This window comes from Symphalangus syndactylus, chromosome 13 (assembly GCF_028878055.3).
Source record: "Symphalangus syndactylus isolate Jambi chromosome 13, NHGRI_mSymSyn1-v2.1_pri, whole genome shotgun sequence".
NCBI lineage: Eukaryota > Metazoa > Chordata > Mammalia > Primates > Hylobatidae > Symphalangus > Symphalangus syndactylus.
Window position 1 is genome coordinate 65,409,874 of NC_072435.2, and position 27,891 is coordinate 65,437,764.

A 27,891-nucleotide genomic window follows, 5' to 3' on the forward strand; every position below is an offset into this window, starting at 1 on the left:
AAACACAGGATGCATGATTATAATGAAGTTTCTAATATGTTCCTCTTAACTAAACAATGTACCCACCTAGTCACAAGCATGATAGACAACTATAGGCCTTCCCCACAGAAACAAGCTCCTAAACATATGGAAGCAAAAAAATTGGAATGCATACCTCTGTGGATAGGCTGAAGGCAAATAGAGATGTCAGAAAGCACAGAGCTGAGCATGCTCAGTTCCTTCTCATAAAATTTGCCAATCACATAATCAATTTTTCTCCTAAGAGAGCAAGTAAAAAGAGAGGCCAGTATAATTACTTTAGCAGACATTTTGCACAAGGAAAAATTAGGCCAGGAGAGAGTTGGTTAACTCCTAATAGCATAGTGTATAATTCTACAGGTGGATTCTTTTCAAAAATTAAATATTCAAAATATTTGAAGTTTGGACCACTTCAGGAAATGTATTAATATTTTAATTTGCTGATTCTACCTATTCATAATCGTTGTTACTATAAAATGTAATCAGTCCTCTAACTTGTCTTCAGTCTGTGTTCTTCTGCAGCATTCAACTAATTCTTTTTTTTTTTTTTGGCGGGGGGACAGAATCTGGCTCTGTCTCCCAGGCTGGAGTGCAGTGGCACAATCTCGGCTCACTGCAAGCTCTGCCTCCCAGGTTCACACCATTCTCCTGCCTCAGCCTTCCGAGTAGCTGGGACTACAGGCACCCGCCACCATGCCCAGCTAATTTTTTGTATTTTTAGTAGAGACAGCGTTTCACCGTGTTAGCCAGGATGGTCTCGATCTCCTGACCTCGTGATCCACCAGCCTCAGCCTCCTAAAGTGCTGGGATTACAGGCATGAGCCACCGCACCCGGCCGGCTCAACTAATTCTTTTTTAAAAATCAATTAATTCTTTAAATGTCTTGCTGCAAAAATACAGTATAGACTATAAGAACATTTCCCAGGACTGAAGTAACTCGAGTTTCCAGATTGAAAGGGCCAGCTGAACATCCAGTGCAAGAACTGTAAAAAGACACACAGCAATATGCATCCTTATGAAAAGATAAAACTAGAAGACAGCAGAACAATGTCTTGAAGCCACTGAAGAAAATTATTTCCAATCTAGAATTCTATATTCAATCGGGTGTGAGGGTAAAACAAGTCATTTGCAGACAGCAAACATTCAATATTTACCTTCCATGCATCATTTTGCAGGAGGCTGATCAGAGTATGTGCTCCAGAAAAAAGAGGAAATAAACTAAGAAAGAAGAAAACTTGGCATGTAGGAACACAGTAATCACAAATGGAGGAATACAAGGCTTGTGACATTAGCTGAGCAGCAGACCTAAAGAGCAGATAGTCCAGACAGGCAGAAGAAGGAAGAACTTGAATGGAACTGGTATTTTTTGACATGTTTGACTGTTTGAAACATTATATATTCAAGTATGTAAAAGATACTCGAATGTATAGAAAAAATGAAGGTACCAAAAAGTATGAATTTATGACAATTATTAACTTAAAAAAATTAAAAGTTGTACTAAAACTGATGTACTACTTGACTCAGAAGTGTGTAATATTTACATTATCAAAATAAGGGAAACACTAAATATTGGTTAAATAAATAATGTTTTCATATAGTTATGCTGTGAAGATAGGAGGAGGATATTTGGGAAGGAGAAGGAAGAGAGCCTACTCTTCATCTTCCATGGCAGGAAGTTGATAGAGTGTGTCTAACACCAACAAATCCAAAACAGTAATGAACACAATGTATATAAGTATGAAGGTAAATATCAAGTTAAGCAGCTGAAAGAGAGAAGTGTGGTTCTTTTGAAGATAAAAATGCTGGGGAAAAAATGCAGCAATAAGCGACACTGTGCAGACCAAACAAATACATTAACAGAATCATTTAACCTGAGGTCTAGCGTTTGTGACTCTACTCTCTTGAGACCTTCGCACTAAAGCTTCCAACAAGGCTCTGAGTGCTGTTTCAGGCAAAGAAGCAGGGGATGTGGTGCACTGAGCAGCCAGGTCTCCAGTCCCCATCCCTGCATCAACCAGAGCAATAACCTTTTTATCTAGTTTACTTTTGGGGCTACCATGTAAGATTATATATGAAGATAGTCTGACACTGCCTTAACACATTAATAAATGTTTGAAAATAACTGGCCCAGATATGTGGCGCCAGAGAACACTTCCAAAGCAGATATACAAGCCAATAAACCTCCCAGCTGTTATTGCTGGTTTCTGGAGTGTAGCCTTAGATTAGCTAGAGATGCCAGTGAGGAGAAAACACTGTCAGTTTCAGACAATGCCCCTAGCAGTTAGGGAGTAAGAGTTACAGGTTGTGAGGTTCTGGTGAAATAATATGCTAGTCCTCAGAGTTATTGCCTAACAGGTTTAGAACTCTGGCTTCAGCAATATGGGGGAGTCTTGGTTCCCGGAATGCACATTTAAAGAACCAGGAAAGTATACACAAAGAGAGATCAGACATCCACTGTATCCAGGTAAAAAAACTCATAAATATAAGGGAATCTATGGGAAAAAAGAATAATCCTTGCCATCCTAAATCCAAGGACAGTGGGAAGTATTTATATTCACAGAATAAAAAATAAATGTAGTCAAAAATATAAAAGGCCAGTTTATACATAGAGATAAAATGAGAAATGAATTGAAAAAGCACATTTTAAACTTAAAGGATTAGAAATTTCCTGAGATATCCTTAATTTCATGTAATTTACTTTTTGAGAAAAGTAATTTATTAAAAGTCCAATAACATGATTTAATTTTTATGTTTCTATGAGAAAATTCATATTAATAAATTCACAAATTTGTTAGTGAAAATGTGGCTCTTTGAGTTGTTTCTTTTAGCAGCCAGAACACAAATAAATAAGAAGAAATTTTAATAGTCTCTGTATACAATAAATGTTAATTCCTTTAGCACTAATGTTTTCATAAAACAGGTGGGCTGGCACTGGCAGCTTGAGTTGGAAAGTGGACAAAATGAAACAGGAGGTAAAACTGCTAAAGAGGAAAGGCCTGTACAACAAGAGAACGATTTATGAAACACTTGGGACAAAGAATCCGCTCTATAGCCAGTGCTCTGGTGGTTGAAATGCAGAAAGTCCAAAGCTCTGCTTCTAGAAAGCTCCTCTTTCAGAGGAATTTTGGGATAGCTTCACATTTTTCAAATGGATAAACTGTGAATCAGCTTCAGAGCACTGAAATCTCCCAGATTAGGTCAGTTCAAGGATTACGTATTGTGAGAACTTACTGATTGTTTTTAAAAGGAAGTGTATAAAAAATGTGTTTTTGTGATCAGCATATTTTAAAAAGTCTTTAATCCTAAAAATGCCATTTGGTTTCCTAATGCTTGAGTAACATAATTTTTCAATATTAAAAACTATATGGATATAATTGATATAATTTACTCTATTAAATGGCTAAAAGAGAAATGACATGACTCATTTTTCAATAGATTTTGGAAGGTATTTGACTAAATCTTGTACATATTCTCAATCAAGTCTTCATAATATAACATATATACATATAAAATATTACATAACATATTTTAAAAATCTCTATCTCAAAGCAACAGTTGAAACTCTATAAATATTCCTGGTATTTGGAGGAGCAGTTTGGTATCATTACTATTTTTTTTGTATTATTACTAAGAACAATTAGGCAGAGAAATAATAGTAAGGATAAAAATATATCAAGAATCTCCTATGCATCTGGTACTCCACTAAGTCCTTGTTATGGGTTATTTATCTTATATAATCTTCATAACTTGATGAGATAGATACTATTGTAACAGCAGTTTACTGATGAAAAGGAACACCGAGGCTAGGGAAATTAACTCAGAGATGTGGTAACATATCCAATAAGTAGTGAAGCCAGGATTCAAACCCAGGCAATGACTACAGATCTGGGCCGTTAATTTTTACACTATATTAATTTAATTGACAAACTTATATTGAGTGTCTACCATGTCTCAGGTCTATGAGTACCAGGGATATATCAGTGCATAAAAGAGACAAAAATCACTGACCTAATGAAATTTACAATATAGAAATAAAAATTTTAAAGACTGATTTTTGGGCCAGGCACAGTGGTGACTCATGCCTGTAATCCCAGCTCTTTGGGAGGCCGAGGTGAGTGGATCACCTGAGGTCAGGAATTCGAGACCAGCCTGGAGAACATGGTGAAACCCTGTCTCTACTAAAAAGAAAAAAAAAATAGCTAGGAAGGAGGTCTATCAGGGAGAAGAGTGAGGACAACCATACCGAATGCTCCTGAGAATTAACCCCTGAATTTAGTGATGTAAAAGTTATTCGTGAAGTTGATAAGAGCAGTTTCAGTGGAATTACAGGGGCAAAAGCCTGACTACCGTGGATGATTCAAGACAGAAGTGGAGAAGACGAGCTGCGGAGAGCAAGTATAGGCAACACTTTTGAGGAATTTTGTTGCTGAAAATTACAAAGAAATGAAACAGTAGCTGCAGGAAGAACTGGAACTAAAAAATTTTGTTGTTGTTGTTTTGTTTTGTTTTTGAGACAAAGTCTCACTCTGTTGCCCAGGCTGGAGTGCAGTGGTGCAATCTCAGCTCACTGCAACCTCTGCCTCCCCAGTTCCAGCGATTCTCCTTCCTCAGCCTCCCTAGTAGCTGGGACTACAGGCATGTGCCACCACGCCCAGCTATTTTTTTTTTTTTTAATAGAGATGAGGTTTCACTATGTTGGTCAGGCTCATCTCGAACTCCTGACTCAAATCATCGGCCTGCCTTGGCCTCCCAAAGTGCTGGGATTACAGGTGTGAGCCACTGCACCTGCCCAGTTTGTTTCTAATGAGAGAAATAACACAATGTTTAGGGGCTTATGGGAGTAGTCCATTAAGGAAAAAAATAATAATGCTTTAGGAGAAGGAGAAAAAAATTACTGAGTGATTGGCCAGGCATGGTGGCTCACTCCTGTAATCCCAGCACTTTGGGAGGCGAGGCGGGCAGATCACGAGGTCAGGAGATTGAGACCATCCTGGCCAACAGGGTGAAAAGCCGTCTCTACTAAAAATACAAAAAATTAGCCGGGCGTAGTGGCGGGCGCCTGTAGTCCCAGCTATTCAGGAGGCTGAGGCAGGAGAATGGCGTGAACCCGGAAGGCGGAGCTTGCAGTGATCCTAGATAGTGCCACTGCACTCCAGCCTGGGCGACAGAGTGAGACTCAGTCTCAAAAAAAAAAAAAAAAATTACTGAGTGATGTCTTTGCATATGTGTAAAAGGACTGGGTTCAATACATACGGGGAGGTATGGGCCTTAGATAGGTGCATGGATTGTCATCTCTAGTAAGAGGCAGGAAAGCAGTGTATAGAGGTGCAGATGTTGCTGTGGGGGACAGGTGTAGTGAAGGTCTGAAGAACTGCTCTTCTGAGTGCTTCAGTTTTCTTAAGGGAGAAGGAAGGAAGGAAGGAAGGAAGGAAGGAAGGAAGGAAGGAAGGAAGGAAGGAAGCAAGGAAGGAAGGAAGGAAGGAAGGAAGGAGAGAAGGACGGAAATTGTCTGAGAACAAGGTAGGAGAAAAAGTTTTGCTGAGGGTTTGAGGGGAGAGGAGAAGGTGGAAAATATTTGTTTAGGAAAATCGAACGGTAAATGGACCAGAGAAGTACAGTGAGATTTCCAGGCAGCAGTCAGGCCATTTGATATTTATAGTCACAAATTTAAAGTAGGACTCGTCGGTGAGAACTGTGCTTTCTTTCAGCCAGATACTGTGCAGAGGAGGCGGAGAGTTAGATTTAAACAGGGTTGTATTTTGCCAAGTTAATACAAAGTGAAAGAAAGACAAAGGAATCAAGAGTCCATACACAGAAATGATGATAGTGTTTGTCACAGATTTTAAACTGGAAAAGAAGAGAACTGAAAGGGAGGTGAGGGAAAAGGGAAAGGTACTATGATCAATGGACTAGAAGTCCAGATAAGGTCAAAGACTTATTGAAGTTGAACATTACAGGGAAAAGGCAATAGATGAGACAGTGAAATGGAGATAATGAAGGAGTAGCAATTATTGATCCTAAGAAATAAGATTACAACGTGGTGATAGGAATGGGTGGCCAAGGGAGGATAAGGGACAAAATCCTTGAAGGAATGGAATTTAAAGTGAATGAAAGATAAGGCTATTGGACAAATCATATTTGCACATAAAGATATTACCAAGAATTAATACACAAGATGGGTTTGAAAGAATGATCTGAGCTATGAAATGAAGATTTTTGATTGATATTTTTGATCAGTGGGCTAACAATACAAATGCAATAGGCCAAGACAAATGTGTTGGCAAAGACATAGCCAAACACATTTTGACAAGATACTCTCAATTTCAGCTGGTCCTCATAGGTCTTTAAGGTTACACTGCAGTGAGAAGTAAAGGTTAATTTGTCTCATACTAACCCCTGGCAGTCCTCCCAGAGTGAGAGTTGGCTTCCTGCAGGGCGGGACTATTTGGCAAACATCTTGGGAGAACACTGGGGTGGAGGAACAGGGCTGAAGGCCAAGGTCCCATGTATCATACACCTCAAACTGCAACACCTGTGTCTGAGCGCCTGTTCACAGCAGGGAGGATCTGTGACTGGGAGGAAGCCCAGACCGGGAATGCTGAGATGGCAGAAGAAGGGAAGTCCAACAAGGCTGGGACCCAGGTCCTCACCATACCAGAGGACGTGCTGGCACTCCCCTAAACATGCAGCTTATTAATCCACAGAGCTTGGACTGAACACTCTGCTAGATCATTTTGCGCTGTCCCAGAGAGCGATAGGCAAAGGAGGAACTGTCCACCAGCTCCTCTTCCTGCCTCTGTAAGCGTCTATGGATAAATATCATTCCAGGTCTAGTGTGTGTGGTGTCAGGCCACTCACCCTGTGTATGTTCCATCAGCAGACATGATCAAAGTCCCCTGGTTTCTTCTTCCTATTTTATATGTCAAGAACAAAAAGAAAATAAGATTTTGTTATTATTATTATTATTTTTTAACCATACATTCGGTATGATGTATTATAATGACTTAAGCCTTTAACCCTTAATTAACCTGTAAGGGTTTTAGGAATTGTCCTGGAAAGTCCAGTAGAAGAGAGAAACTCAAAGCATTTTTTGCGATATCAGCAATGGGTTGCTAAGGCAGGGATGGCAAGCATAAAGCTCCTCATGTACCCATTGTACTCCCAGCGTCATGGAAAACATCAAAGCACTCTTTTCTGCTGACTCACCCCCTACCCAGAAGATTTTTTGCACAGCACTCAAGAAAAACACTGTAGTTAGTTGGAGTTAGCACCAGATACACTCATGCCTGCTTTCTGAGATAAAGAATACATTGATACATTGATCATGTAACTGAAAGAGGATGCATCATCGGCCTCCACCACTGACTGGGAGGCCAGTGCAATGCATCTAGAATTTGTATTTAAAAAGCAACATTTCAAAAAATCGAAGATTTATTTCATTTCCCCAATAAATGCAGACACCGATAGGATCTAACAGCCTTCTTGCTCCTACCTCATTGCCATCAGTCACATATTAGCAGTCTTGGCTGAAATACTAAAGATACTTAAAGCTGAATATAATTCAAACCATAGTTTTGTAATATTTAATTCCACCGTGAAACTGAGCTATTATGAGATTACTGACAAAGAGAAGACACTATAGTGTAGTATTGTGTCGTGGATTTTAAAGTCAGCCAGATGTGAGTTTGTATCAATTTACCATCTCTTTGATCTTCAATAAGTTTCATAATATCTCAAACCTCAGTTGCTTCTCTATAGAATGGAGACAATAATGCTAATATTGCTGAAGGTAATATTAATCTACCATGATGATTTAATATTATATGTCAAGTATTTAGTACAGAAGCTGGGATAGAATTACTGCCTAGTTAACGGTAGCTATTACTATAAATATATAAGTATCATACACTCAACTCACTGTATATCATGTGCAACTTTCCTATGCCTGGGGTAGACTTCTCCATTAACTATCATTCACCACACACACACAAAAATTCAGGCAGCTGCATCCATGTGGATTTCTGATCATGTGAGTCACTGTTAAAAACTTTGGCTGCCCTGACCAAAACTTTTATCGTTTTGCAAGCTGTTCCAGAAATGGGTCACAGAGTTTTTACAAAAATATTTCTCTGTTAGGGAGAAAATAAAAGGATGGGGCTTTTATGTGTGAGTGTTTTGTTAGCTTCTCTGTTTTCTTATCAATTTATTATCTTTTAGAAAGAAATAGACCAGGTGAATTGTAACCACAATCACACCCCTGTGATACACAGAGGTGTCATTAAACAATAAGGATCTTGTCCCAGCCAATTATCCTAAGATCAAAATAAAGAAGGGGGTTAGCACCATGTTCTCTCCAAAGCCGAAAATCTCTAAAGCCGCAGAGGAGAGAACACCAATGCTGGAGAGGCGCTCCTTACCCAGAATGAAAACTGGAAGGAATCTTCTAGCTTCTTCCTTTTACCCACCTTCTGATCTCCTACCAGTCCTTTCTATTGGCCAAACATAGCAAAGCCATCTCACTCCTGCAGGTTGAGTCAGGCCCCTATCATACCAACCTACCAGGGGCAGGGATGGGCAGGACAGGATCTGGGTGCCAAAAGGAAAACAGCTGATAAGTCAGCCTTCCCTTCAGTTCCTTGAAAATGCCAGCTCTTTCCATTGTCAGGATATTCATATATTCCATGTCCTCTTTCTATAATTATTTTCCCACCACTATTCACCTCTTATCATTCTTCAAGTCCCAGTTTAAATATTACTTCCTCAAAAAGACTTTCCTTGACTACCTATGTAAAATAGATCTCCTCTGTCATTCTTTCTTTAAAATCCTCTCTTCTTACTAACCTTTATAATTATATACATATCTTCTAATTATCTGTTTCATGTCTACCTATCCAGGGGCTAGGAATATCTGTTTTGCTTTCTACTGCATTGTCAGAATCTAGCACAGTGCCTAGCATACAATGAGTGCTTAGCGCTCAGTAAATAGTAACTATAATTATTACAATCTTTTATTTTTAATAATGGTACCATAATTGGATAATCAGTGAGAGATGTCAGCTCATTCTGAAATACATGTTAATTTCTTTCTAATGCTGTTTTTTTCTTCCTAATATTTAGTAAACACAAGTTGGATGTTTCAGTTCCATGAACACTTTTTAGACATTACCTAGAATACCAAATTTCTATATCTTGAGGCTTCAAAGACCATTAGGGAAAAATTGATACATTCCTTGAACTGTTAAAACAGAAACTATGTTGGCAAACTTGGAATAAATGAATTCTTTTCATCAAATAATCTGTAACTGAAAAGAGAAAAATGTATACAATAGAGCAATTTATCATCTGCAAAATCTCTTTATGCTTCACACATTCTGGTTTGGATCTTTTGATTTTTGTTCTTTAAATCTACTGAATGATAAATTTGCCTTGACATTTCATAGGAGACCTTCATTATTTTTCTCCTACCATCAATTTATTTTTTTCTCAGTAAAATTCAGCTCCCTTTTCTTTCTTAGCATTTTAACCTATCTGCTTCATGTGGGATAAAGAAATGCCCCATCTTTCGTAGATAAAATAAATCTCCACATAAACGGCGACTGTTTTGTCTTTAGAGACTTTGTCTCCAAAATTTCCCACATGTGCCACAGTCTTCTTATTATACAGAGAACAATTCCTGCAATCTCGGGAAGTGAGGAGTTTGGAGGGCAACAGGTTGGCAACGGCGTGACTGAGGTGACCGTCTTGAGCAATCACCATGTATGGAGCTAAAGAGTCTACTTCCAGGTTCATTTTTGCCATTAGTCTAAGATTCATTTATTCATGAAACATTTATCAAGTGGCTACTGTGTGTTAGACACTATGCTAGGGCTAGAGATGCATTACAGATAAGCCGTGGCTCCTGTTTTCAGGGAGCTCATTGTGTAGTATAGGGAAACAAGAAAGTAACAAATATTTACAATTTATTATGTCTAATGCTTTAGGGAAAGTAACACAAAGCACTATGGGAAAATATGGAAGATCCCTAACCCAATTTTGGGCAGGTGTGAGGGTGGGGATGGTACAGCAAAGGCTTTCTGGAGAAAACGATGCTTGCGCAGAAAGATAAGTATGGATTGCCCAGACAGACAATAGAATAATGTTCCAGCAAAAGCAAACAGTGCTTGCAAAAGTTCATAGCAATGTGTTATTGGTGAATTATAAGTAATTTAGGGCCAGGTTCAGGACAGGGAAGGGAGTGAAAAATGAACTGAAAAAATGAGCAGATGTTGAGAGGTTTTGCATCAGGTGAGAATTTGTTCTTTATCATCAGGTCCTTCTGAACTAACCCAGGTTAAAAGGATTGATGACAGACAGTGGAAAGAAGAGGGACTTTTGGAGTCAGGCAACATGAGTTTGAAACTTGGTCTTGCCACTAGTTTGTAATCTTGGTCAAAATTTCTTGGCCTCTCTAAGCCCTAGTTGCTTTAGCAATACAAAAGATAATAATCTGCTCTAAAGGATTATCATTAGGGTTAAATAATATATGTAGTATCAGCACATTGCATGGTGCCATGTTAAATCTCAACTATTATAAAACAAATAAATTGCTGTAATCAAGAATATCCACACAGAGCTTTGAGTCCCATACTTAAGTGAACACAAACTAGAATCTTGTTACCAGAGAGACGTTTGTCTGCCTGAACCTGTTTGGATCTTTTTGTTTTGTTTATTTGGCACTGTGTTTTTAATGGTGATGTATATTTCACAGTTTGGTGCTATATCACTGTTTAATAAATGAGTTATCTAGAGTGAATTATTATGTCTTCAGACTTAATCATGCTTCATTTCCTTCATGCCATAGAATTTTTGAGCTAAAAGAGGTTACAGAACTAATCTCTGGAAGCTGAAGAAAAAGCACAATGTTGGAATAGAAATATGTGCTAAGAGCAAACAAATTGAGTATCCATCAGGAGGGGAATAGTTAAATAAACTTATATTTCTATGCTACGAAATACTATGCACCAGCTAAAAGGAATGAGATTGCTCACTGTGTACTGACATAGCTAGAGCTCCAAAACCTATTGTCAAATGAAAAGCAGGCTGCATAAAGATATCTTCAAAATGACATTATTTTCTTACAAAAATATACACACTCGTATAAGTAATATTATATTACTTCTATATGTGCTTATATATGCTTTCTAGGTTACATGTATATAGACACATAGAAAAACTTGAAGTATATACACTAAAATTATAAATGGCTATTTATTGTCACTTGAGAAGGTTTGTTGGGGCAAGGGGGTAAGGTAGTATTCCAAGGAGACATTAGCCTTTCAGAAACATTTAAATTTTTTTTACAGATAATATACTCTTGCCGTTTGTGTAATTCAACGTTTGTTTTCAAAAAAGAAACATGGAAAGATCAAGGGCTTTGAGGCTGGCTGAAACTGGCTCAAACCCTGGCCTCGGCAACTTGTTAACTCTATGACTTTTGGGAAAACATGACCCCTCTGTCTCAGTTCCTTCATCAGCAAGATGAGGATAGAGCACCTGTCTTGCAGGTTTGCTGCAATAACTGAAAGTAAACCTCCTTGTATATTATTAGCACTCCATGCATTAGTGGTTTCTTTCCCCTGTGCTGAATCCAATGGCTTTTTTCTTCTTTCTTTAAAAAAAATTTTTTTTTTTTTACAAAATCGGAAACCGAATACAAAGTGGCTAAGTCACTTCCACAAAGCCATACAGCAGGTTAATGTGAGAGCGAGGGGTATAATCCATGTGTCCCACATTATAATAAAGTCAGCATTACACTCTATGGGGCATTGGGTTATGATATGTATATGGCTGTTTATAGTAGTAGTTCCAAAGCTCAGATTCCAGGTGGCAGGTTTATTTGCTGATTGGTCATGCAGAGTACCAGATTCTGGGCTTGGGCAACTGTTGAACAAAACAAACCAAGAAAGGCCAGGCAAGGTGTGCTGGGTAGACCTCCGAGGTTATATCTGGCATGACTGTTCTTTTGACCTTGCTGTCAAGGAAATCTAGCAGTAGATATCAGGGGCCTCGCTACAAGAAAAACACTGGTATCAGGCAATAAATTAGTTAGCATGAAAGGATGTGGGGTCAAAAATGGACATCTGACATTCTTTTTGACCACCTAGAATCTGAACCCTCTTCCTGTGTTTGGGTAATTTTTCGACTTTATGAGGCAGAGATTGACACCCACTGTATTAGTTGAAAATGACAGCTAATTTTCCAGCTGCCTTTGTAGCTAGGCTATAGTCAGATGACCTACACTCTAGCAATCAGAAGTACCTTCCTTATCAGAGTCCACTTTCTTTAGAATGACAGAGATTATTTGCAGGCCTATGGTGAGTTACCCACCAAGGGCTTTTATTACTAATTTTAACTGAAGCCCTGAATTTTAATTTTAACTGTATTTTAATTTTAAACTGTCTCGTGAATCCAAAACAGAGGGGATTTTGCTTTCTGATGTCATTGTATAGGAGCAAGATGCTCTATCACACTCTAGGTCAGGGAGCTATGCAATGGCACTCTGTGCCATTGTATACAGTTCAATGATCTTAACCCAGATGAAACCACACCGGAGGTGGTTACACCTCCTGCTCCAGGAAAGAGGGTGTATTTCCTGGGAACCTCTAAGAACTGGTTGAACCTCCTGGTTGACTTTCTTGGAAGAATGAATGACTAAGTGAACATTTTCATATTTCTCCCCTTTTTGTGCTTTGTAATTGCTGCTTGTCCAAAGTGCCTGAGGACTCTGCTTTCTGGACTAGGGCATGAGAACTTACTCCAGTGCCTATGTAGGACTGCAAGCTAAGCTTCTGCATCTTAGCCTTTAATAGGCATCCCAACTACTTGTAACATTCTAGAACTGTGTGGCTCCTTTCTGTCCTGCAGAAAAGAAGGACTCATGTCTGACACCTCTGAGGCCTCAGCCTCACCCATTTCCTGTTTCAATACCACTAACAACATCAGTTCTATATTGGCTCCCAGTGGCTTTACATACGTATATCCTGATAGTGTCTCACCTCAAGCTGCACCATACGCCTCTCACCTCCCACCCTAGGGAGGTGTTAGTGCTAAGATACGGAAGCCAAAGAAGCTGCTTATGCCCTATACATGTGAAACCCTGAAGCACAGGGAGTTAGTATCCCACGAGGTAAATTTTTGATTTTAAAAAGTCAGCTGGTACATAAGTTCTTCCCCTTTTCTCCCTCTAGATGGACTTTTTTGAGATGCAGTTTATGTGACTTCTTGCTGGACGATCCTGTGAATGTTTTCAGTAAGTCTCAGTAGCTTCAAACTTGATTATGTGATCTCATATTGGCTTCCCCTTTCCTCCTTCTCTCCCCTTGGTTTCTCATACCTGGAATTGCATCTCCTAATAGAGTAGAAGTATTATACCATAAGCTCATTGTCTCAGGCTCTGTTTTCTGAGTAACCCAAGCTAAGGCAATACCACAGAATTCTATAAACAAAATTAGGCCAGTTTTGCCCTCTTTGGGAGTTTTTCCTCACTTGGGAATCCTGTCTGAGTTTTCACTCAGTTATATCCTAAATGTGTGACTTTGGAAAAGTTGCTTAAGCTCTCATATTCTTCAAGATAACATAGTAATGATGCTTGTTTCACGAAAGAAGGGATTAAAAGAAAAAAAAAGACTGAAGATCACTTAGTACAGTGCCTGACATGTAACAAATGCTCAATAAATGTTATTATTATTATTATAAAATCAATCATATGTGCAACTTGATGAAGCCCTGGGGGATGAAAAAAGGGAGCTCATTGGCAGACAATTTAAGCAGCTTGGAAAGCTATGTACTTGTGAGCACATATGATAATATTGCACAATGAATCCTCTAAGTTCCATTCTATTGTCAAAAAAATTTGTTTCAGAAATGGAGCTACAACTTATTCCAGAGTTAGACTTTTGTGGCCATGGTGAACATGATCCTTTTAAATAGAGAGAAGGGCCTGGGTAAGTTTAAACTGAATTAGGTTCTCAGTTCTCCCAGGCTTTGACCTTGTCATCTGTCACTTCCCTCTCAAAGGGCTGGCATAGCCCAGGGCAGTTCAGGATTCTCTCATGTGAAGTTCTGTCCATCAATTCTGAGGGGAGCCTGGGGCTGCTGACAGTAGATGGCCTGCCTCTCACATCTCACTATTCTTTGATCTCACAGTTACAATTGTGTTGCTTTTGGTTTTTACTTGCTGCTGATGATTTTTTTATATACATTTTTTATTATACTTTAAGTTCTAGGGTACATGTGCACAATGTACAGGTTTGTTACATATGTATACATGTGCCATGTTGGTGTACTGCACCCATTAATTTGTCATTTACATTAGGTATATCTCCTAATGCTCTCCCTCCCCCCTCCCCCTACTGCACAACAGGCCCTGGTGTATGATGTTCCCACTTCCTGTGTCCAAGTGTTCTCATTGTTCAATTCCCAACTATGGGTGAGAACATGCGGTGTCTGGCTTTTTGTCCTTGTGATAGATTGCTGAGAATGATGATTTCCAGCTTCATCCATGTCCCTACAAGCTTCAGTAGCCGATTCGATCAGCTGGAAGAAAGGGTATCAGTGATTGAAGATCAAATGAATGAAATGAAGTGAGAAGAGAAGTTTAGAGAAAAAGAATAAAAAGAAATGAACAAAGCCTCTAAGAAATATGGGACTATGTGAAAAGACCAAATCTACGTCTGATTGGCAAACCTGAAAGTGATGAGGAGAATGGAACCAAGTTGGAAAACACTCTGCAGGATATTATCCAGGAGAACTTCCCCACCCTAGAAAGGAAGGCCAACACTCAAATTTAGGAAATACAGAGAATGCTACAAAGATACTCCTCGAGAAGAGCAACTCCAAGACACATAATTATCAGATTCGCCAAAGTTGAAATGAAGGAGAAAATGTTAAGGGCAGCCAGAGAGAAAGGTCGGGTTACCCACAAAGGGAAGCCTATCAGACTAACAGCTAATCTGTCGGCAGAAACTCTACAAGCCAGAAGAGAGTGGGGGCCAATATTCAACATTCTTAAAGAAAAGAATTTTCAACCCAGAATTTCATATCTAGCCAAACTAAGCTGATGAAGAGCTTTATGTGAATTTAATTTTCTTCTATCTCTGACTGCCAGAGACTTTGGTGTTTGTATTATTCACAGGGAACTAGATCAATTATAACCATTGTTTATTTTTGTTTTTTTTTTTTTGCTGAGTGTAATTTCTCACAGTAGCGGGAAGCCAGAATGATTTGTACGTTACTAAATCTTGGGCTTTGCTTAACATGTAATTCTTATGGCCAGTGAGAACAAGTAAGGTCCTAGTATTTCAGAACTTCTCGAAGGAAGTTAACTAGAATGAAAAATTACACTGTTCAGCAACCAAACCTAGCAATTGCATAATGAATATTCTCAGGAAGCAGAATCTTGACCCCTCCTTCAATCTCATTTTTGTCCTCTGAGTCTGGAATTCTTGTTAAATTAACTTTTGGTACATGTTTCTCTTTGGTAATGTAGCAAGTGCAAAATGTCCCTCGTACTCCATACAAATGTGCAAAGCAGATGTAGTTTCCTTGAGTACCTCTTAATTGATGTTCTCTCCCTGATATTTCCTTAGCCTGCTGGATAACAGAAAATTAAAAACCAAGTTTTAGGCTAAGTGTGGAACCTTGGTCTGGTCCAATCATTTAAAATCTATTTAGGGAGTTCAGTCTCTGCACAGTAACTCACGTAAGTGCTAAATGTTTCAGTGCTCTTTTTTGCTTCTCTCCAAGATGATGTCTAGGGTTGGGAAGTAGTATAGGTAGGGTTTATGCGTCAAGATGGGGGTCCCCAAATCTATGTAGGGCTCTGACCTCATGGCCTCAGATGTACAGTGGCTGGAACAGTGGCAGGTAAACCCTTATCTGGTAACTGAGTAAGGTGGGGTATAAAGGCTTGGCCAATTCAACAGATTGCAACACAATACTGATGGGTCATTCTTACTCCCGAATTTCTCTTCGGGTTAGCTGAGGCTTTTTTGGGTTGTATCACAGTTCAACTTCACCCCCTGACCAGTCCTGCTTCCTCCCTCTTTTTTTCACAGGTATTACACCCCAAACTCTGTCTCAAAAAGCCAACTCACAAAACTCATCAATTCACCTGTCTCCTGCCACTGCCTTCATACCATCCCTACACATTGTGAGGAGCTAACTTTGAAGGCTGTTTCCAAACACTCTTCTTTGGAAGACAAAGTCTTCCTGTGTTCAAAGGATGTATGGCACTATTCCCAATGCTCTTGTTCTCCTATTCCCATTTGGGTACTTTTAAAAGCAATCCTTAACCTCTTCTCAGAGCCTGTCATTGAAGGAGGACAGGACAGGGATCCTGGCCTCTCACCTCCTTGATTTCTATCTCTAGGGTTAGAGCAAAGAGCAAAGACTCCCACCCTAGAAACTCATAGTAGAAAACACAGATCCCATAATTAGTGCTGGTGTGTCTCCTCACAACCTGTGACCATTCTGGCTACATCTTAGTGACCATTGGGCCACAAAGCAATCCAAATCAGCAACTGCATAGCAGAGATTGTCAAGGATCTGACAACTGTCTTTCCCCGTAGCTAAAGGTAAGCCTGTAGAGCTTCTCTTCCCTTCAGGAGCAGGGAAAAAGAGTAGCACTCTTTCCCAGTAGAAAAAGAGTAGAAAGACAGAAAATTTACCTGAGGCATCTAGGCAGAAATTGTAGAGATCATAGATCAGACTGACATTATTGGATTATGTCAAAATACAGTGTATTTTCTCCTGCTACTTGATGGGTTGGGTTTCCTGGGGTAGAACAGAAACTCTTTCTTAGTATTCTCTAAATTCCTCACGTCAGAAGGGAGTAGCCTTTCAGTTTCGCTTTATCTCTTTTCCCTTCTTCATCCTGGACATAGAGCAAAATTCTCTGATCTGATTGACAAGTCTGTCTCTTGATATAATGAAATTGGTGTTAAATTTCAGAAATCTTTTTCTTTCTCAAAGAAGTCTGACTTCCAAGTCTGTTATCTTATTGCATATTCAAAAAGCCTATTCGGAATGCCAGAAACTGCAGTCACTGTTTCTGTCTCTCTGCATTTCTATATGACAATCTTAACCCCTTAATCTTTCTCATTGTTCTGTGGTCCTGCTCTCAAGACAACTTTGTGTTTTAATTGTAGCCAGGATTATAACCAGCCCTAGGTGTAAATACATGTTACACATTTATTTCTAATTACTCCACACAGGCCTTTACATGAGGTAAGATGTGCAAAAGAACTCTACGTCATTATTTCCTATTTCTCCTCTGTTCTACCCCAGGAAACCCAACCCATCAAGTAGCAGGAGAAAATACACTGTATTTTGACATAATCCAATAATGTCAGTCTGATCTATGATCTCTACAATTTCTGCCTAGATGCCTCAGGTAAATTTTCTGTCTTTCTACTCTTTTTCTACTGGGAAAGAGTTCTACTCTTTTTCCCTGCTCCTGAAGGGAAGAGAAGCTCTACAGGCTTACCTTTAGCTATGGGGAAAGACAGTTGTCAGATCGTTGACAATCTCTGCTATGCAGTTGCTGATTTGTATTGCTTTGTGGCCCAATGGTCACTAAGATGTAGCCAGAATGGTCACAGGTTGTGAGGAGACACACCAGCACTAATTATGGGATCTGTGTTTTCTACTATGAGTTTCTAGGGTGGGAGTCTTTGCTCTTTGCTCTAACCCTAGGCTTCTGCTGCCCTCTGGTCTTTGCAGTGCCTCTGCTTGCTTTTCCACATGGCTTCAGCCACCTATGAGCTCCAGGAGACCAGGAGCACTGCTAAGAATGATTGACTTGGCCTTCTCCTACCACCATGCCCTTGCTTTCATGCCATGGGGATGTAGCAATTAGCCCCAAACTAGGCTTTTCCCAGAGGCCTGCAGCTTCCGCATTTTGTGCCCAGGCCAGGGAAGCTGACCATTAGCCCTGATGTTCTGGGGTATTTCCTACCTCTCTGGATGTTTCTAAAAGTGCTTCCTTCAACCTGCTCTCTGGAGGTGCTTCCTGGTGCTCCCAATCTTGAGGAGAAAGGGCTACTATAAGGATTCTGCTATCTGACTTCTTTAATCTCCTTTGGCTCCTCTAACCCCTACTTGCTCTATGTAATGTCCTCACTGTAGCATAGACAGAAAATCAGCCAAGAGAGTTTCAGAAGAGTGTCTTCCCTACTCAAAGGAAGAAACTGACATTGTAAACATTCAGACCTAATTCTCTTCATGCTAATAGAAGCTAAAGGAAATTTCTTTCTTAGAAAAACTTGGCTTTTGAGCTTATTGTCTTACTTCAACCTCAAACAAAAAGTTAAGCAACTATCTTCTTGTCCTACCAGGTAGCTATCCTTCTCCCAAAGCACTTGAACCTCCTTCTTTATTTATTATTATTATGTTTTTAGATGGAGTCTCTCAGTCGTCCAGACTGTAGTGCAGTGGTGTGATCTCAGCTCACTGCAACCTCCACCTCCCTGGTTCAAGCGATTCTCCTCAGCCTCCTGAATAGCTGGGACTAAAGGCGCACACCATCACACCTGGCTAATTTTTGTATTTTTCAGTAGAGACAGATTTTCACTATGTTGGCCAGGCTGATCTCAAACTCCTGACCTCAGGTAGTCTTCTTGCCTTGGCCAAAGTGCTGGGATTGTAGATGTGGGCCAGCATGCCAGACCCCTCTTTCTTTATAAGATGAAAAGATGCCAGGTAACAAGATTTATATAAGTCATGGAAATGTATCTGAATATAATTCAAAAGAATCTTATATCTGTTTTATAATAATAAGTTTTATAGCAATTTTTCTATACACTTGCGATTGTGCTTTGCATTTAACTTTCATAACAACCCTTGGGATAAGTATCATTTTACCCTAATTTTTAAGGTGATACATAAGGCCCAAAAAGGCTAAACAACTTGCCTGAGGTCATGTAGTTAATCAGGGGTAGATCCATGATTCAAATTCAGGTCCATCTGACTCTAAATCCCTTGTGCTAACCAGTACAATTCCTCCACTTGAAAAAGTTGACTACAAAACATAATTTTGGTCACACAGAACTCTCCTTTGGTGGTTTAAGTTTTCTATCCAGTGAGAAATGGCTGGGCTTAGTATTCAAGAGCCAGTCTTTGGGGGTGGGCTATGTTTCTCTGCTTCATTATCTGTAAAATGGAGATAATGCTACCCTGAACTCACAGGATCGTTGTGAGGTTTAAGTGAGTTAATACAGGACAAGCATTTGGCATGGTGCTTGACACATAGGAGGCCACAATAACTATTAGCTACTGCTGTTATAAAAGTCTCATGGCGATATTGTCTTGATCATCAGGCTAAAGGTTTCAAAATCAAATGTAAAAATGATAGATTTTTAATTTCTAACATGCATAAATGTTTAAATTATGTTCTGCTGTTTCTTTTTTCCCTTTATCTTTTAGAAATTAACTTCTATTCAACTGCAGGAAGGAAAGTCCTGCTGTGAATGTTTAGGCAGAATTGAAGCTTTGAGTCAGAAATATCATGGATTGCTTTAATCTGTTTGTTGTTTTTTGCTCTGTTGTTTTTGCTAGAAGAAGAAATTGCTTCAATAAAACATTTCTATGAATTATTGTTATTATTACTATCAGTATCATAATTATTAATAATTTGTCTTTGCAGAGCAGCAAAGAGAGTGCCTAAAGGAAAGTGTCTGGGCTTTGTGGTCAGGCATGTCTACATCAGAATCCAGTTTCTAATTGATTCTTGGAAAGTAACTTAATCACTATGAATCTCAGTTTTTATTATTTGTGCCTATCTCCTTGACACAATATGCTTCAAAGGCTTAAATATTAACTGACTCATTACAAGAGTTCAGTGAAAGTTCTTTCTCCTTCTTACCCCTGCCTCCTATTTGTCCTTTCCAATTACCTTTACATTAGAAGGTTGACCATAAGTTTGTGGGTACAAGGTGAGTGTTGGGGGGCTGTATGCTTATTCTTGAGATTTGTCTACTATATAGTAAATGTTATGAGTTAAATTTACTTGTTCAAGTCCTCACACTCAGTACCTCAGAATGCAGCCTTACTTGGAAATAGAGTTTCGGCAAATGTAAAAATTAGTTAAGATTGGTTTATACTGGAAAAGGTTGGGCCAGTAACTCAATATGTCTTGTGCCTTTATGAAATGGGAAATCCAGACACAGACATACACACAGGGAGAACACAATGTGAAGAGAGATGTAGAGGTTAGGGTGATACTTCTACAAGCCAAAAATGCCCAAGATTGCCAGCAAACCATCAGAAGCTAGGTGAGACATATGGAACAGATGCTCTCTGAAAGAGAGAATAAGCCCTCAGAAAGAATAAGTCTTGCTGACAGCTTGATTTTGGACTTCCAGTCTCCAGAACTGTGAGACAATAAATTTCCGTTGTTTAAGTCACCCAGTTTGCAGTACTTTGTTATGGGAGCCTTAGCAAACCAATACATTAATGATGAGAACCAAAACTTTCTCTGTAATGTTTAGCTTGGAGATTCTAAATTTTATACTTAATAGTTTTTAGTCATTTTAAAAATTATATTTTGCAATCAAAATCAAAGGAGGTAAACACTTTATCCAGAGAAAAAATTACCAAAAATGAAGAATGTAAATGACATTCAAATCCCTCAGGGATTTTATACAACACTACCATAAAAAATCTAATAAAATTTTCAAATGACTTCTGATGCAACTTTTACCAATTCCCCATTAAAATAATTAGACAAAATCCAGAAAAAATGAGACAATCGCAACAATACTAAAAACTAAGACTGGTAATCAAATTTTTGCCAAAATCTAATATACATATAAATCACAGATTGATGGAACTGGATTTAGAAAACATTTTTAATGACCTATAAATACGTGTCTTTCTGAAACAGATGAACTGTTGGCCTGAATGAAGGTGAGAAGACACTTCATCTCTTCCCCTCTGCCTGTCTCCAAGCTACTCTATTCAGAATTTATATCCTTAGGAAAAGTACATGGCCACAGGTTTCGGTTTGAAGTGTCCATGTTATGATTCACCATCCTCCCATCCCTGTTAGTGTCTAACTTTCCACATTAATTCAGAAATTGAATTTCTTTATTGTAACAGGGAAAAAATTAGGTGAAAAAACCAGTAATGATTTTTTGCATACTTAAAGGTGGGCTTTTCATAAATATAGTGTTTATGGAAGTGATAGGGCTATTGACAAATATTCTGGTTCCTTTCTCCTTCTAGGCACATGATACAACTGCATTTTCCCACCCTCTTTGGAGGGCAGCTTTCTTGGTCAAAGAGATGCAAGCAGAGGTGACGTGTGTCATTTCTGGGTGGAAGCTATAAAACCAGTGCATAATTCGCCATGCTCTCTTCCCTCTGTCATGGTGTATTTTCAAGCCTATATGCCAGGGTTGCTGTCACTGCCTATTTCCATAGAAATAATTAAGCCTGTGAACCACACCTCCTAGGGAAGCTTTCCTCTAATCCTCATATTTGTTTAAATGCTCTCCTTTTCCTATAATCTAAACCTTCAGTCAGTTGGCCCTGCTGAATAAGACTCCTGTGGCCTGTCAGCATCTTCTCTGCTCAGCTGAACCTTCATGTTAAGGCTGGTGTTGTGTAGTTAGAAGTCAAGCAGTTGGCCACTCACCCTCTTTTGCAATAAATGCAGCAAAGTATTAATATGTCCTCTATATAAAGAAATAATTAAAAATCAGTGGACTTTTAAATTATTTTTAAATTAATATGTTAGTTTATTGGTTAAAAAATTCATGATATCTCTAAAAATCGGCAGACAAGGTAGGAAGAAAATTATAAGAACAAATAAAAATGGCTAGTAAGCCACATCAAAAAGTTAGAAAAATCTCAAGTAAACAATCTAACATCATACCTAGAAGAACTAGAAAAACAAGAGCAAACCAACCCCAAAGTTAGCAGAAGAAAAGAAATAACTAAAATCAGAGCTGAACTGAATGAAATGGAGATGAGAAAAAACACACAAAAGATCAACGAAACCAAAAGTTTATTTGAAAGAATAAATAAGATTAATGGACCACTAGCTAGACTAATAAAGAAGAAAAGAGACGATTCAAATAAACATAATCAGAAATGACAAAGGGGATGTTACCACTGACCCCACAGAAATACAAACAACCCTCAGAGGTTTGTTTTTGTTGTTGTTGTTGTTGTTGTTTTCTGAGACAGAGTCTCACTCTGTCGCCCAGGCTGGAGTGCAGTGCTGTGATCTCGGCTCACTGCAAGGTCTGCCTCCCGGATTCACGCCATTCTCCTGCCTCAGCCTCCTGAGTAGCTGGGGCTACAGGTGCCTGCCACCACACCAGGAGAAATTTTTGTATTTTTAGTGGAGACTGGGTTTCACCATGTTAGCCAGGATGGTCTCGATCTCCTGACCTCGTGATCCACCCGCCTCGGCCTCCCAAAGTGCTGGGATTACAGGCATGAGCCACTGCGCTCAGCCACAACCTTCAGAGGTTTTTGAGGTTTTTATTATGAACACCTCTCTGCACACAAACTAGAAAACCTAGAAGAAATGGAAACATTCATGGAAACAGACAACGTCCAAAGATTAAGCCAGGAAAAATGAAAACTCTGAACAGACTAATAATGAGTTCTGAAATTGAATGAGTAATTAAAAAACAAACAAACAAAAAGAAAAATCTCTGGACCAGAGGGATTCACAGCTAAATTCTTCCAGATGTATAAATAAGACTTGGTACCAATCCTACTGAAACTATTCCAAAATATCAAGGAGGAGGGACTCTTCCCTAACTCATTCTATGAGGCCAGCATCATTCTGATACCAAAACCCTGCAGAGACACAATGTAAAAAGAACACTTCAGGCCAATACCCCTGATGAGCACAGATGCAAAAATCTTCAACAAAATACTAGCAAAATGAATCCAGCAGCACATTAAAGCTAATGCACCATGATCAAGTAGGCTTTATTCTTATGATGTAAGGTTAGTTCAACATATGCATCAGTAAATGTGATTCATCACACAAGTAGAACTGAAAACAAAAACAACATGATCTTCTCAATAAACACAGAAAAGGATTTCCATAAAATTCAACATCGCTTCATGTTAAAAATCTCAACAAACTAAGCATTGAAGGAACATATCTCAAAATAAGAAGATCCATTTATAAAAAACCCACAGCCAACATCATACCAAACAGAAAAAAAGCTGGAAGGATTCCCTTTGAGAACCAGAACAAGACATGGATGCCCACTTTCACCACTCCTATTCAATGTAGTATTGAAAGTCCGAGCCAGAGCAATCAGGTAAAAGAAAGAAATAAAAGGCACCCAAATAGGAAAAGAAACAGTCAAACTATCTCTTTTCACAGAAAATATGATTCTATACCCAGAAAACCCCAAACTGTCTGCCCAAAAGCTCCTAGATCTGATAAACAACTTCAGCAAAGTTTCAGAATACGAAATCAATGTACAAAAATCAGTAGAATTTCTATACACCAATAATGTCCAACATGAGAGCCAAATCAAGAATGTAATCCCATTCACAATAGCCATAAAAAGAATAAAGTATCTAGAAATACGGCTAACCAGGCAGGTAAAAGATCTCTACGATGAGAATTGCAAAATGCTGCTAAAAGAAATCAGAGACAACACAAACAAATGGGAAAACATTCCATGCTCATGGTTAGGAAGAATCAATATTGTTAAAATAGTCATACTGAGCAAAGCAATTTACACATTCAATGCTCTTCCTGTCAAAGTATCAGTGACATTTTTCACAGAATTAGAAAATATGATTCTAAAATTCATTTGGAACAAGAAAGGAGCCTGCATAGCCAAAGCAATCCTAGGAAAAAAGAACAAAGCTAGAGGAATCACATTACCTGACTTCAAACTATGCTATAAGGCTACAGTAACCAAAACAGCATGATAGTGGTACAAAAACAAACACAGAGCAATGGAACAGAATAGAAGACTCAGAAATAAAGCTGAATGCCTACAACCATCTGATCTTCAACAAAGCCAACAATAACAAGCAATAAGGAAACGACTTCTTAGTCAATAAATGGTGCTGGGTTAACTGGATAGCCATACACAGAAGATTGAAACTGGACTCCTACTTCTTACCACATACAAAAATCAACCCAAGATTGATTAAAGACCTAAATGGAAAACCTAAAACTATCAAAACCCTAGAAGAAAACCTAGGAGATACCATTCTGGACATAGGCCTTGGCATAAACTTCATAAGGAAGACTCCAAAAGCAATTGCAACAACAACAACAAAAATTAACAAGTGGGACTTAATTAAATTAAACAGCTTCTGCACAACAAAAGAAACTATCAACAGAGTAAACAGCCTACAAAATGGGGGAAAATCTTTGCAAACTATGCATCCGACAGAAGTCTAATATCCAGAATCTATAAGGAACTTAAATCAGCAAGCAAAGAACAAACAACCCCGTTAAAAAATGGGCAAAGGACATGAGCAGATACTTCTCAAAAGAAGACACACACATGGCCAAGAAGCATATGAAAAAATGCTCAATATCACTAATCATTAGGTAAATGCAAATCAAAACCACAATGAGATACCATCTCACACCAGTCAAAATGGCTCTTATTAAAAAGTCAAAAAGAAGAGATGTTGGTGAGGTTGTGAAGAAAAGTGAATGATTATGCACAGCTGGTGGGAATGTAAATTAGTTCAGTTGCTGTGGAAAGCAGTGTGGTGATTTCTCAAAGAACTTAAAACAGAATTACCATTTGACCCAGCAATCTCATTATTGGGTATATACCCAAAGGAATATAAATCATTCTACTATAAAGACACATGCATTTGTACGTTCATTGCAGCCCTATTCACAGTAGCAAAGACATGGAATCAACCTAGATGTCCATCAACAGTGGACTGGATAAAGAAAGTGTGGTATATATACACCATGGAATACTACACAGCCATTTAAAAAAGAACAAAATCATGTCCTTTGCTGTAACACGGATGGAGCTGGAGGTCATTATCCTAAGCGAATTAATGCAGGGACATAAAACCAAATACCACATGTTCCCAGTTACAAGTGGGAGCTAAATATTGAGTACACGTGAACACAAAGAAGATAACAATAGACACCAGGGCCTACTTGAGGGTGGAGGGTGGGAGAGGGGTGAGGATTGAAAAAACTACCTACTGGGTATTATGCTGATTACCTGGGTGACAAAATTATCTGTATACCAAACCCCCATGATACACAAGTTACTCATGTAACAAACCTGCACATGTACCCCTTGAACCTAAAACAAAAGTGGGAATGAAAAGTAATGGCAAGTAAGCATATAAAAATGTTCGATTCTACTATAATGTATATAATAACAAAAATATGATCAGTTTGCCTACACATTTAGAAAATGTGAAGAAAAGTTATTTTCTGTATTGGGGGCTCACAAAACACTGTAAATTGGTATGAATGAATGAATGAATAACTGAACAAACTTATTCAAGCTTTCCAAAAGCTTTTGGCAATATATGTCAATAATCTTTAAAAAGTTTTAACCCTTTGTCCCAGTTATTCAGTTTCTAGGAATCTATGCCAAAGACATAATCTGAGATGCAGACGGGATATTCATCACAGTAGTATTAATATTTTTAATATTAAAAGTTAAAAATAAACTGTAAATCACAAAATAGTCTATAAGTTATGATTCATATATAAGGTGGAATATTTTGTAAACAATATAAATGGCATATAAAAAGAATTTCTAGTGTGAGAAAAACCTTATGTTTTTTGAAGCAATGTTTAACTTTTAGAAAAGTAGCAGTAGTACACAGAACACCCATAAACCATTTATCCACATTTAAATTTTTTAACCTTTTGTCTTTATTATTCTGGGTGTGTAAAATACGTTTTTTTTCCCACCAGAACCGTTTGAGAATAGGTTGCATTTATCATGCCTCGTCACCCCTTAATATTCATTGTGCCTTTTCTAAGACCGCAAACATTTTCTTATATAACCACAATACAGTTATCAAATTCAGGAAATTTAACATTGGTACAATACTTCACAGTCCATGTTTCAATGTTGTCAATTTTCTCAATAATGTCCCTTATAGCAGGTTCCCCACCCCCACTTCCAACCCCTGAGTCATTAGTCCAGTCTGTAACATTTAGCAACATGTCTCTCTAGAATTTTTAATCTGGAAGAGTTCTTCAGCCTTTCTTTGTTACAACATAATATATCTGAAGAATACAGTAAATTATTTTACTGAATGTTATTCAATTTGTTTTTATCCAATGTTTCCTCATGATCAAATTCAGATTATGCATTTTTGGCTGAAATATCACATTAGTGATGGTATATTCTTGGGAAAATTTCCATTATTACTGACATTAATTTTGATTATTTGGTTGAAGAGTTGTCTAGTTTTTCTACCATATTTACTTTCTTATGAAGTTAAATCATTTGCAGTGAGATATTTTGAAATGCTGTTAAGTATCCTGTTTATCATCAAACGTTTATGCTTAGATTTAGGATCCATTGATGTTTGCCTGGATCACTTTTTACTCCTATATTTGCAAACTGTGATTTTTCTAACTTCATCATTCTTTCTATATTTATTACAGTTAGCCTTTAACTGTAATAAAGATCTTTCTCTTTCCCTTATCTATTCTGTCTCTCTCTTTCTTTCTCTCTCTTTCTCTTTCTGTCTCTCTTCAGTTTGAACTCATAGATTCTTATTTTTTCAACGGATTATAATCTATTAGTGTCTTTATTTATTTATTTATTTTGAGATGGAGTCTTGTTGTTGTCCAGGTTGGATGGCAGTGGTGCGATCTCGGCTTACTGCAACCTTTGCCTCCCAGGTTCAAGTGGTTCCCATGCCTCAGCCTCCCATGTTTACTGGCACGTGCCATGACACCCGGCTAATTTTGTATTTTTAGTAGAGACGGGATTTCACCATGTTAGCCAGGCTTGTCTCAAACTCCTGATCTCAGGTGATCTGCCCACCGCAGCTTCCCAAAGTGCTGGGATTACAGGCGTGAGCCATCACATCAGGCCTATTTTGATGCTTAAGGTGACTCCTGTGTCTTCTTGACATGCCCTGTCAACTGTTTTTAGTGTTTTCTTAATTTATGGCACAATGAGATGCTCTAGGTTTATCTTATACCTTCTCTGTGCCAACCCCAGAATTGGCCATTTCTTCATGGAGCCCTGGCTCCTTTTGGAAGGTAATGGTATTTAGAAATCAAGATCTTGGTGCTAAATATGTTCATCACTGTTGGGATAGCATTGCTTCTAAGCTTTTTCAACAAGCAGAAATATATTAGATGTTTTGTATTTTGCATATGTTGGAAATCTCAGCTTTAATGTATATATTTTAGAAACTACGAGTTTATAGTAAAATCTTCTACACCTTTTAGCCCCAAAGTGTTGTCCTTTGCCTTTCCCCAATCCATTCTTGTACCTCTCTTCTTCTACAACTAGAGCTTTGGCTTCCAACATCAATCCATTTACTCATTTATTAAAATATACAATACATGCAAAAGTTTGAGATTTGTTATGCCCATATGATGATGAAAAACAAACCTACTAAAAAGAATTTAACATTAGGCCATTCTTCTTTTTCTTCATACTGAGGGTATATGTACTAGTTTTCTAATGCTACATAACAAATTATTACACACTTAGGAACTAAAAACATCCATTTATTACCTCACAGTTCTCCAGGCTAGAAGTCTGCGCACAAAGCACCTGGATTCTCTTTCATGGTCTTGCAAAGTTGAAATCAAGATGTCATCCATGCTGTGGTTCTCACGTGGAGTTTGGGATCCTCTTTCAAGCGTGTTCAGGGTGT

At 38.4% G+C, this 27,891-nt stretch overlaps 1 long non-coding RNA gene across 1 annotated transcript; it reads right to left on the reverse strand.

The window, feature by feature from the left end:
* Nucleotides 1-236: 236 nt before the first annotated feature.
* LOC129460480 (uncharacterized) lies at nt 237-27,857 on the reverse strand. The gene is made up of 3 exons (XR_008650237.2): nt 27,750-27,857; nt 6,877-6,928; nt 237-258 (listed from the first exon to the last, which is right to left on the reverse strand). It is a non-coding gene; the product is annotated as an uncharacterized lncRNA (long non-coding RNA).
* Between the last annotated feature and the right edge of the window lie 34 nt (nt 27,858-27,891).